At 40.4% G+C, this 11614-nt stretch overlaps 1 long non-coding RNA gene across 1 annotated transcript in view; it reads left to right on the top strand.

Annotated features, from left to right (window-relative positions):
* The window catches only part of LOC117957264, a 13615-nt gene extending 3852 nt beyond the window's left edge, over nucleotides 1-9763 (top strand). Inside the window, exon 3 of the long non-coding RNA XR_004659459.1 lies at nucleotides 9459-9763. This is a non-coding gene — a long non-coding RNA (uncharacterized LOC117957264). The remainder of the gene's footprint in view (nucleotides 1-9458) is intronic.
* The last annotated feature ends 1851 nt before the right edge of the window (nucleotides 9764-11614 follow it).

Raw genomic sequence — 11614 nt, 5'->3', positions numbered from 1 at the left:
CCCCCCCCCCATTTGTCAGATGAGATTCACGCCCATGGGTGCATCTTATCTTATTAAGCGTGTGTATTGACATTTTAAGGCTAAAAGGAGATACGACCAGTTTCTTCATTATGCTGTCGTAAACGTCTGTGCTGTTTTTAATGTCGAGTTAGAATCAGTATTCAACGCCTGCGTGTGAAGATGACTAACGAACTGCTGAGAAAAACATGCTTCCCTCCTCTCCTCACCTTTGCTCATATTCACGTTTTGTAATTTCTTCCCTGAACTGTTGCAACAGCTAAACTTTCTGTCCCATGCCCGGATAATTGCCGCATGGATTTGTTCTTTACAACTCAGTGTGCCAACCTTTTTATTTATTTTTCTGCGTCCTCTTCCCACCTTCACATACTCCACTGCCATTCTCCCACTGGAGATAACGGCAGAGATCCTTGGCCAGTAAAGTGCTGTCAAATTTACTCTCCTCCACATGTAATTACCATAAAGTGTTCTCATCAGAAGACGTTTGCATCAGAACTGCCACGCAGTTATCGCTTGCACGATCGCCGAGCGCTTGGAAGACGATGCTTTTTAAGATTTGAGTGACTGTCAGTGTTGTAGTTTATTTTTGGTGTTTTCACAGTATTTTGAAGAGACAGACTGCTCTCTTTTCAGCCCTATAAGGTGAAGAACATGCACAAGTGTATGAAATGATCTCTTAAGCCTTGCTTTTTTTTATCTTCCACCAACCCGTCATCGTTAATGGATCCGTGAGAGCGAGAGAGAAAGATAAAGGCTAAAAACAGATGATGTTGTCAGTTTCCTTTTCTTTTCCCTCTCAACACTTGTTCCTCTCCCCGGTTGTACATGTTGTCTTCTCAGTATAAATATAAAAATGACATGCGGCAGTCAGTCACCCGGCCAGTCAGCCAGCTAGGAGACATTTAAAAATACGCCCTAATTATTAGAGGAAGGCTCAGACGGACATCTTGGTTCTTGTTTACACCGTGGTGCTGTGGTGGTAAATTGGACGCTGGGAATCGACTTCTGGGTTCTAAAAAGTTTGTCTGCCTGAGCACAAATAAAGAGTAGAAAGAGACTGGTGAGGAAAATACAAAGATGCGCGCACACACACACACACACGCGCGTGTGTGTGTGTGTGTGCGTGTATGTGCGTGTGTGTGTGCGTGTGTGTGTATGTGCGTGTGTGTGTGCGTGTGTGTGTGTGTCTGTGTGTGGACTTCTCTGCTGCTGACTTAGTGTGTGCGTTGATGCACCTCGGTCTGAAACTAGCTTCCCCTGACCTGCAGCAAGCTTTGGTAATCCCGTCCTGAATAATGTTAGCGGTAATGCTCCCACAGATGATGCATCGGCAGCTGTTGGCAGAGGAGAAGGTCTGGAAAACGTTGCTCCTGCGACCCGCGCAAACATCGAAACCCTGTGTTTATGGATGGTCACAACAGAAGCCATTAGGGAGAGATGTATGGTCAGACCGGGACACCGTATTTCAAGGGCTGGTTTCCTCACTGGGGGGTCCTGGTCATTTCATTGACATATTTGGATGTTTGCCATCAGTAAATCACAAGTACGTTTAAAGCTTCTAAATCAACCTGTTCATTCTGGAAGACTGTGTGTATTAAGGGTTCGATCCTCTAGGGGAACACAGAATAAGTCAAATTGCAGCAACAGTGGAGTTTAATAGTGGAAAGTCTTTGTCTGGCTATCAGCAGACCAAGCCTAGCTCCATAGATTTGAGACTGAGTGTTGGTCTGGGGAGTCTACTCTGTATAGTCCCCCACAACGGGCATAGTTCAAATGACTCTGCACACACTTACATAGTCCTTCAACCAATCAGACCAAGGATTCGGGGGACGTCGAAGCAACAGCAGCATCAACGGGTTGGCTGCGCTTCGGTGGCGTTTGGTGGCCACGGCCATGTTTAATGTAAACATGAAGATGCTTGATATGGGGGGGGGGGGGGATACAGCCTAGTTTCACGATAGTTTTAGTGACAATACTGTATCGATACACAGACGTCAGGTATCAATCTTTTATTATGTACAGTATGTGTTGTCAGATTGTCTACTTGACAATCCCATTTATCAGCAATAAAATTAACGTGAGATGAACAAAGACAAAATTATTATTTTAGATGAAACAGAGGCTGACATAGTTTTTTTTGGAGGTCATCATTTGAGATTGGTAATTAAAAATTAGAAGTGGTGGAAAAAGGGTTAAAAATTGCAAAATTTCGCAGAATCATGCAATGTGTTTAAAACCGCAGTATCTTTCTGTATTCCCATCTTGTATATATTAAATATAATAATGTTATATAATAATAAATACTGTTTTTATGTTTTATTCCTATTAGTTCATGTATATTGTATGTATGTATTATGTGTCCTAGTATTTCATCTGTATTTATATTCTGTGCTGTGTGACTGATTTTGCTGCTGTAACACCATCATTTCTCATTTTCGGGGATTCTGCAGGGCGGAATCAAATCGGCGGCTGAGTGGGCGGGGTTTATACTGTCTAGGAAAGTCTCTCAGCAGGTTTACAGAAAAAAAGTTCAAAAAAAAAGAAAAGTGTAAAAGTCAAGGTTAAAAAAGCAATTTATCCCGGTTTAAATATTGTAAGCTGCACACACGTGCTTGCTTGATGCTTTCTAATGCAGCCATGTCTCTTGGACATTTGACCATCAAATAGCCACAAGAAGAAGTGGATAGACGGACAGACTTACCAACGAGGCGTAAAGGGAATCCCTTCATTTTTCATGTAGCGCCATGACCATTGTTTTGGGGCCAGATACGTGCAAAACTAACGGCATTCCCATCAGCCTCAGCTGTAGTTTGGTATGTGGTCATTAGCAAATATTAGCATGCAAACACGCTTAATTAAGATTCATGCCTGCTGAACATCATGCATGCTAGCATTGTCATTGTGAGCGTGTTGGCCTGATTGTTTGAACCGTGGACACGGTCGTTCCCTAACCTTTAACCCAAGCTAAGCTCTTTTCCTAACCAAGCCGTAACTGTGCCTAAACCTAACCTAATCCTAACCAAAGCAGTGTAAGATCACACGCAAATAAGGTCATCCTGCGTTGGATCAGAAAACACTACATTTGTTCTGGAGGGCAATGACAAACAATAATAATAATACATTTTATTTATAATGCCTTTTACATTTCACAAGGAGATCTCAAAGGGCTACAATTAATAGGGAGTTAAAAACAGTTTCCAGAGTACAATAACAATTTACAAGCAATAGTAAGACACCATAAAACTAAAATTAAAACAATAACTATTTAAAAGGCCTTTTGAAATAATAGTGTCTTTAGGCCCACAACACATTTGGACATCGCGTTTGGAGGATGTGTGATTTTGAAGAAGTTCGAGCATGTTCTCTGAGGAGGGAAATTACATTTTTAAGTAAGCAGTCAAGGCGGGCTGAGAGAAAGTGGGTTCAACAAGAAGGTAAACGTTTCATCAAGAATTCATTTAAGTTAAGACTGATGACATGATTTCTTTATTTTTTTTAACAGTGTAAGAGGATCTGAGGACAAATATTTAAATTTAGACTCTGAAGTCCTCAGGTCGGATTCAGGTTTGTGTTCCCTGAGGCTTGATCAGGTCTCATTTTATTCAGCATGTATTTATATATTTGTAGTTTTTTAGATTGTGAAACAACCCCCCCACCTCCGGCCCTGCCAGCACTTCCTGTGACATTTAGGCGCTTGACAGTTTGCCCCACAGTGGACTAAAATTAAGTGAAGAAAAGAATTTGCATCACGATAATCAAATTTTGCCTTCCAGCCAGGTACGTTTTTATGAAGCAACTCTGACATTTTGCCAGCAGTGACAGGATGTCCATGAGGTTTGTTAAATATCAACAGGGAGACAATCTGCTAACGTATCTAAAGATGGGGAGTGTAACTCTACAGAAGCATATTTCATGGTAAGAATTTGGGTTTTAATCAGATTCAAGCTCATTAAATGCTGCTTAACTGCGGTCGGATCTTTAGATATTTATTTAGTTAAGTATTTATTCATCACCAGAAGGTTATTGGGACTTTTGTACACTTCACCTTCTATCGCCCTCTTTCAGACAGTAAACACTGCTGGTAAGTAACTTTGAAAACAAGAAGAAAGTGTTGCACACTCCATGAGCATGTCTCTTATTTATTCTGACGACGGTTCGGCCCTCGGGTCATTTTCAAATCAACAAGGCCTGAGGGCCGAACCGTCGTCAGAATAATCAGAGATATACTGTACATACCGAGCCAACTTTATTCATTTAAGTCTACCTCCAGTGCATTTTTTCTATTTAACTGTAACTTTCTAGATTACTATTTTCTATATTACAATTGTAACGTCTGCATTTTCATATTATAACTGTGTAACCTTGCCAGTTCATGAAAATAATGTGCAGAAGTTGCTGCTCAACACTGCACACATATGTTGTGAATTAATATCAATAAATTCTCTACGTGAAATGCTACTTAGAATTATAAAGTGTATATAATGCATTTAAATGTGCTAAATAAGTCACATATAATGACTAGGACCATCTTTATTTGCCTAAACTTAAAGCCAAGTCAGAGCTAGATCAAGCAGAACTCGAGACCGCTAAGCTAACCTGGCATATTCTCACTGAGACATATGCTATCCTTCCCTTCACACATCATATTAATCATGGGGATGTACTAAAAAGAGTACTCCACAGATTTAGCCTTGCATCCCTATAACGCTGTTGGACAGTTTAAACAAAAAGGAACAGAAATTATGCAGCAGATCCAGAGATATTGTCCTTTTTATTCCACGCATTCTTCGTCATTATCAAAACCTGGCGCCCTCGTTACCAACAATGGAACTCAAACTTGTTTTCAGACGGACGCCGTTTCGAGTGACACCACCTATTCATTATTGGCATATCAGATTCATCCTTGAGCATTGCACGTTTGCCAGAACTCAAAGCCAGAGAGCAAGAAGTGACTCAAACATCCCAGCCGCTACTGTACTTTCACTGAAACACAAAAGGCAGAGTCTGAATGCTCGGGTACACAATAGAGACTGGGTCAAACAAATCATCCAAAGAATGTCAAGGGTATAGTTGTGTGTGTTGTTTGTGCCTAATGAATAAAAGCATCACATTACCATAAGCTAATTCTAACGCTGCACATTTATCATCTTGAAAAGTTAAACGGCAAAGTGAAAGTCAAAACAACCGACCCAGCAAACAGGGGAATGAATTACTTTGGAACTCTGCCACAGAAAACATCAACGCCTTTCTGGCCTATTTTTAGGGATTTTCAATAGAGGATAACTGTGCACAAATGAAAAAAAGTGGTTGATATTTTTGTTTTACTTAAAAAGTCTCTGTAATAACTGTAAATATTGCCAATGCGTGGTAAGATATCCTGTCCATACATCATAGTTATACATATATCTGTAGCTTGGAGTATGATATTGTTGTTTTTTTCTCATTTGGTCAAAAATACTTCGATGATATTGACATTTTGCATGCATTGCCTTGTTGTGAATGAAATGTGGACATCGGTGACTACGTTTACATGCACATAATATTTCTCTCTTTATCCGAAAAACACAATATTCCAACTAAGCGGTTTACATGGCTAATGAAAGTGAATATTCCACTAATATTTCCTTTTACATGTTGTGTGCAAATATCCCAAACCTGTTGCTATCCAAGTCTTTGATAACGTGTAAAAGTAGCTGTGTTCTCCTTCTTATTGGGTCCGCAGCCTTGCAAACTGTTGGCTGGTTGGTTTGTGTACGGAAACCATAGCAACGCACAGAGCTGACCATAAGCCATAAGCAGACAACAGGTCGTAAAAACCCTGATCAAGATGCACATTCTGAATGTGCATTATACAAACAATGCCTCTAAAACCCGAATAATACTAGCATATCACACGTGCTTAGTCTGAAAAAGCTACATTTGGAAAAATGTATACACTGTTTATGACCTGTATCAAATTGGGAATATTGTCATCTTCTGAATAACAGTGGAATAATGGTGTGTGGGTAAACATACTCAGTGCTGGGGCAAAGGGGCTGTTCTGAGTTCTGTTTCACAGAACCACATTCTCAGATCCCATTTTGGGGAAGTCTCGACATTTTATCTCTCAATTTGATTTTGGGATTTGCTTACACAGCTGCTGTGATGGCAGAAATGATCCCATTTGCTTTGGAGATAAACAGAAGGCCAGTTTCCAGGTATTTTGGCAGTAAAGATGCTAATGTTACAGAGTCTTGCTTTGCTTTGTTTCCTAAAGAATAAAGCTGGCAGTTTCTATGTTCCTTACTTCTTCAAATAATGAACTTTGAATGAAGACTAACTCGTAATTTGTTTGGAAATAATTTGAGTCCATGTGCACAGCCTAATCTAAAAACATATTGTAGAGTTAACAAAGCTCAACTTACAAGTCTGCATTTTACAAATATAACTAGCGCGGTTGAACCTAGAACAACATCAGCAAACAGCCGTACTTATGTTGATCTTGCCGTCTGTGGCGTTGGATCCAAAGTTGTTCCTCACATTTCTTTGCAGACGTTTTGCAGTCATGATTATCTGCTTAGAACTAGTCCTCCATGGCCCGACTTTCCTCCAAAGTGCTGCAGAGGAGGGTCAGGCTAGTCCACACAGCTTTCTGGGATGGAAGAAAAACATGATCTGGTTTTTTGGCACTTCTTTAAACCAATCACGTCATGTCATGGCCGGCTCTAAGCGCTGCACGGAGCCGCAGCAAAATAGCTTCAATAAGGTTTTGGTGTGTGTCAAACGTAGTTTTAGTCGTGCAACAGAAAACTCAGATTGGACAGATAGTCTAGCTAGCTGTCTGGGTTTACCCTGCAGAGATCTGAGGACCAGGTAACCATAGTCTTCCGAAATCTTTTAAATTTTAAAATGCCAACACAAAGAAAGAGGAAAGAAACGGAAATCCAGCAACCTAGAAATGCTGGAAGTGGAGTGTCGTAGATATAGACTTTCTTACACAACTACCCGGAAGTAGAACTTCATGGACTAAGAAAATGATAATCACTCTTTTAGATTTGGTTTAACTCTCCTTTCACTAGGCTGCAGGCTGCAGTGGTGTTGGTGGATTGTGTAGAAAAGGGGGAACAAAACCTTAGAAACCATTTTTAACATAACCAAGTCCATTAGACAAAGTACATCCTCAAAACCATTTTATATTATTCTAGTATTAAATCTATTATAGTGCCTTTATGTCCGAAAATGATTTATTTGAGATATAATCTTTAACTTTAAAAATCCTAACTGGATGTCTTGTAATTATTCTAAGGTTATACACCCTTACAAGCAGCACTTTAAAGAAAAATAATAGGGGTCATTTTATCTTCCGTCTGGTTCCTTTCCCTGAGTATGAATGCCCTTTTCAGGACATACCAGGCTGAGAAATCAGTGACAGAAAGCCATTTGTAAAAACAGCACATCAGTGCTCTCAGAGGCAGCAGCAGAGCAGCAGCATAAAGCCAAAATAAGTCCCGGCCAACCCAAAACACAGGCAGATTCTCGTCAAGTCTGCCTCAGGATCCTACATAATCACTTTCAACTCACCACGGGACCAAGTCCAAGAATACCACCATCGCTAACATGCTTATTTGCCAGATCAAATCCCATACAGCTCTGATCTATGGAAATGTCTTCAGAATGAGTGAAATGTCAGTGAGCCGCTGGTTGATGGATTGCTTTTTTATTTCTGCTCTTCACTACTTTCAGCGGCGGGCTGGAACACCGGCGCTCCAGGCTTCCTCTTTTGTCCTGCCAATAGCAGCTGTCATTTAAAGTGATAATCTAACTATATACAGTAATATGTTTTTATATACTGACAGTGAAACTCAACTTTAATACAGTCGATCAAACACAACATGGATTAAATGTGGCTCCAGTTCACTGAGGGGCTTTCGCTTTATTGGTCTAAACTGTTGGTGTCCAGGTACTGTTGGGTACCGGAACTAAATTTCAAGTACCGGTACTGCTGAAAAACTTGAACGGTACCCAACCCTGACCGGTCATCCATTCACGTGACAGTTTAGCGGCATTTACAGTTAAGTTTAGCCGAGAAAAGCTATCTGTGGGCCAGGTACCGGTCACCGAAATGTGATGGTTGAGTTTGCCCTACAAAAGTTCTCTCATGTGACGACAGTGTAGTTAGTTTTCAAGATTAGACACCAAAGCTAGATAAGATTAGAAATAATGTTTGTGGTTTGGTTTGGCACAAACACACGATTCCTGTATTTAGTCTTGTTTTTACCCCTTAACTTCGTCCAGGACACAAACTCAGTTCCCCCACTTAAAAGCCCTTTGTTTCATCTCTGCGGTCTTATTCAGTGGCAGTCAATGTGGGAAATACTTTAATAATTACATGGATTGTGTACAAATGGCACTGGGATTTAAATGTTGCTGTCCTGAAAGGGGTCTGATACAAGTGAAGTTTAACTTTTTCATAAACAGCGCGAGTTATTTGCCATTTTAACTCATTACAGTCATTTCACACTGCCAGGCTGTTCTCAGCTGTGAGTGTGTGTAACTGCATTAGTGATGGAGAGCACTCTGCGCTGGAAAAGCAAATATACTCTCAGTCAATCTTCCTTAGATGAATAAAGGATAATAAAAAATAAAAAAATCTATCAGCAGTCTGAACATACAGTACAGGTGTGTACTCAGTGTTATTCAATAGTAAGACCCAGGAGAAAATCTCTAATTCAGCCAACTTTTGATTTGGATCCGTAACCAGAGCGCTAAATGAGATTCCCCCCCGGCAAAGAGGGAGTCTGTTGGCCTCATTTATACTCAGACAGGACTAGACTCACACAACGCGGATCAATCCACAGCACTGTTGGCAGATGAAAAGCACACATCTAAAGTCAGTTACTCAGTAATCGCCCAAAAACATGTTTCTCTCTGACAACTGTGTGTTTGTGAAATTACTTGATGAGGTCTTTGCATATACTACAATGATCTGGGGCTCAGAAAATGTAGATCTGGAAGGTGTTGTATTGTATTGTATTGTTTGTTGTTAAGTGCATAGTGTGCCACAGGTACTGCAGGACGTTGTCTACATCCCCAGCCTCGGAGGACGTCCTGTGCGTCTGGCGTGCATGCTAAGGTGTTTCTAACGAGGCAGATGGCTTTAAAAACTCCCTCCAGCTTGACTGTGCTTTCACCATGAGGGGCTCGAAGCTACTTTAAAAATCACAGAACATGACAAAGTCCTGGAGCAGGAATGCTGTGTTTTGTGATGCAGGCCGACAGATTTGTAAAATTCTACATACATGTACGCTGTTGCTGCATCTTTCCTCAAACTGCCTGCCATTCTTAAATTCTTTAGTTAGGACTTATCTCTTCTTACTCCTTTCCACTTTATAATTTAAAAAGGTGCCATGGCACGAAAATTTCACTTTGAGTTTTTTTTTTTTTTTTTACATTAACATGAGTTCCCCCAGCCTGTCCATGGTCCCCCAGTGTCTAGAAATGGGGATAAGTGTAAACCGAGCCCTGGGTATCCTTCTCTGCCTTTGAGAAAATGAAAGCTCAGGTGGGCCGATCTGGAATCTTACCCCTTATGACCTCATAAGGTTACCACCAATCTCTCTGCTTTGCCTGCCCAGAGAATTTGGCCCACCAATAAGAGAGAGACATCATGGCTTCCAAACTATCAAAGTGGCAGTTTGTCAAGGCCCCCCCCTCCTCAAAAGCTATAGACTCAGAAATAGCACATCCCAAAGAAAGCTCATTGTGGGACTGGCTAGTGGCTGTAATTCTGAACCCAGGCCGAATTTTGTCAGAGACTTCAGATCCAGTATTAGGGGACAACTAAGGTCTATATAAAGAGACTTCAGATACAGTATTAGGGGACCACTAAGGTCTATATAAAAGAGACTTCAGATCCAGTATTAGGGGACAACTAAGGTCTATATAAAGAGACTTCAGATACAGTATTAGGGGACAACTAAAGTCTATATAAAAGAGACTTCAGATCCAGTATTAGGGGACAACTAAGGTCTATATAAAAGAGACTTCAGATCCAGTATTAGGAGACAACTAAGGTCTATATAAAAGAGACTTCAGATACAGTATTAGGGGACCACTAAGGTCTATATGAAAGAGACTTCAGATACAGTATTAGGGACCACTAAGGTCTATATAAAAGAGACTTCAGATACAGTATTAGGGGACCACTAAGGTCTATATAAAAGAGACTTCAGATACAGTATTAGGGACCACTAAGGTCTATATAAAAGAGACTTCAGATACAGTATTAGGGACCACTAAGATCTATATAAAAGCATCCAAAGAGCACCGTGTCCCGGGACCTTTAACTTTTTCTCAGTTATTCTTTCGGTCCCCCCTATACATCATAATCTTTCTCTTGAGGAATTTTACACCAGCTCCATGTGTTTTAATAGATATTCATTCATTTTTCTTTCCGCATGAGATGATATGTAAATTAATTCCTTAAGTGCAAGATTTCTGTGTGTGTGTGTGTGTGTGTTTGTGTGTGTGTGTGTGTGTGTAAGTGTGTGTGTGTTATTTAAGGAAAGGAGTGTGTGTTTCTGCTTTAACGTGAATAGGAATTTAGGCAATTAGAATATCTTATGCAAATATGGAATTAAATCCACTTCCTTTGATTGTGCTTGTGTTTGTTTTAACCTTGAGTGTGAGGACATTCTTGGAAAGTTTAGTCACATTGGTCGAAGGGCAGTGATGGAAATTGTAGACGTGGTTTTAGAGCTGAAAATGTGTGAAAATACATTCACACAGTACCATTGTGGGGACTCCTCTCCAATCGGGAGACAACAATTCAAGGTTCAACTGTTAAATCTAGGGTTAAGATCTGTCTTTAGAGTTAAAGGATTAGCTTTTTTAAATCTAAAAGTGTTTCAGATTTAAATTATGCTTAAAAAGGGTTTGATTTAGCCATGTACTTGTGATGATTACCAATAGGGTTACATGCTATGAACAAATTACATAAATATCCAAATAAGTATGTAAAAATGATTTCTGTGTGTGTGTGTGTGTGTGTGTGTGTGTGTGTGTGTGTGTGTGTGTGTGTGTGTGTGTGTGTGTGTTTGAGACGTGAGATGCTGCATAAATAAGAATGAGTTTGAGAATTATCCTGCAAGCAAACTCCATCAATGTCTGTCAATTAACCAACAGCACCGGCTCTTCTTTAATGAAACTCTCTCTATCCCCTCCAGCCAAAGTCAAGGATGATGGATTTGATTTCCAATGAAGTGTTCGCGTCCCTGACAGATTGGCTCCGACGCTTTTTTGTAATACTCGGCCAAGATGTAGTCCCAGATGTGGATCTAGTCCAGACTGAGGCAAAAAATGTAGTGGCATATGTTTTGAATAAAACATGAGGCACACTTGATTTGTCTTATCTTGTAAGCGGGCACATGTGGTTTTGGGGACCGTTTCGTGCGGTGTGGAAAAAATGTATTAGGGATGCTTCCCTTGTACTGATTCGCACTGCCTTTGCATAATTGCCTTTAGGGCTGCACAATGTGAGGAAAATGTCAAATTGATTATTTGGACTGATGACGCGATTGCGATATGATTCACGATATTGGAGGAACTGATCAATTTT

This window comes from Etheostoma cragini, chromosome 14, assembly GCF_013103735.1.
Source record: "Etheostoma cragini isolate CJK2018 chromosome 14, CSU_Ecrag_1.0, whole genome shotgun sequence".
NCBI classification, from domain to species: Eukaryota; Metazoa; Chordata; class Actinopteri; order Perciformes; family Percidae; genus Etheostoma; species Etheostoma cragini.
The sequence above is the reverse complement of the archived record's forward strand: the minus strand, read 5'-3'. Positions and strand labels throughout refer to the sequence as shown.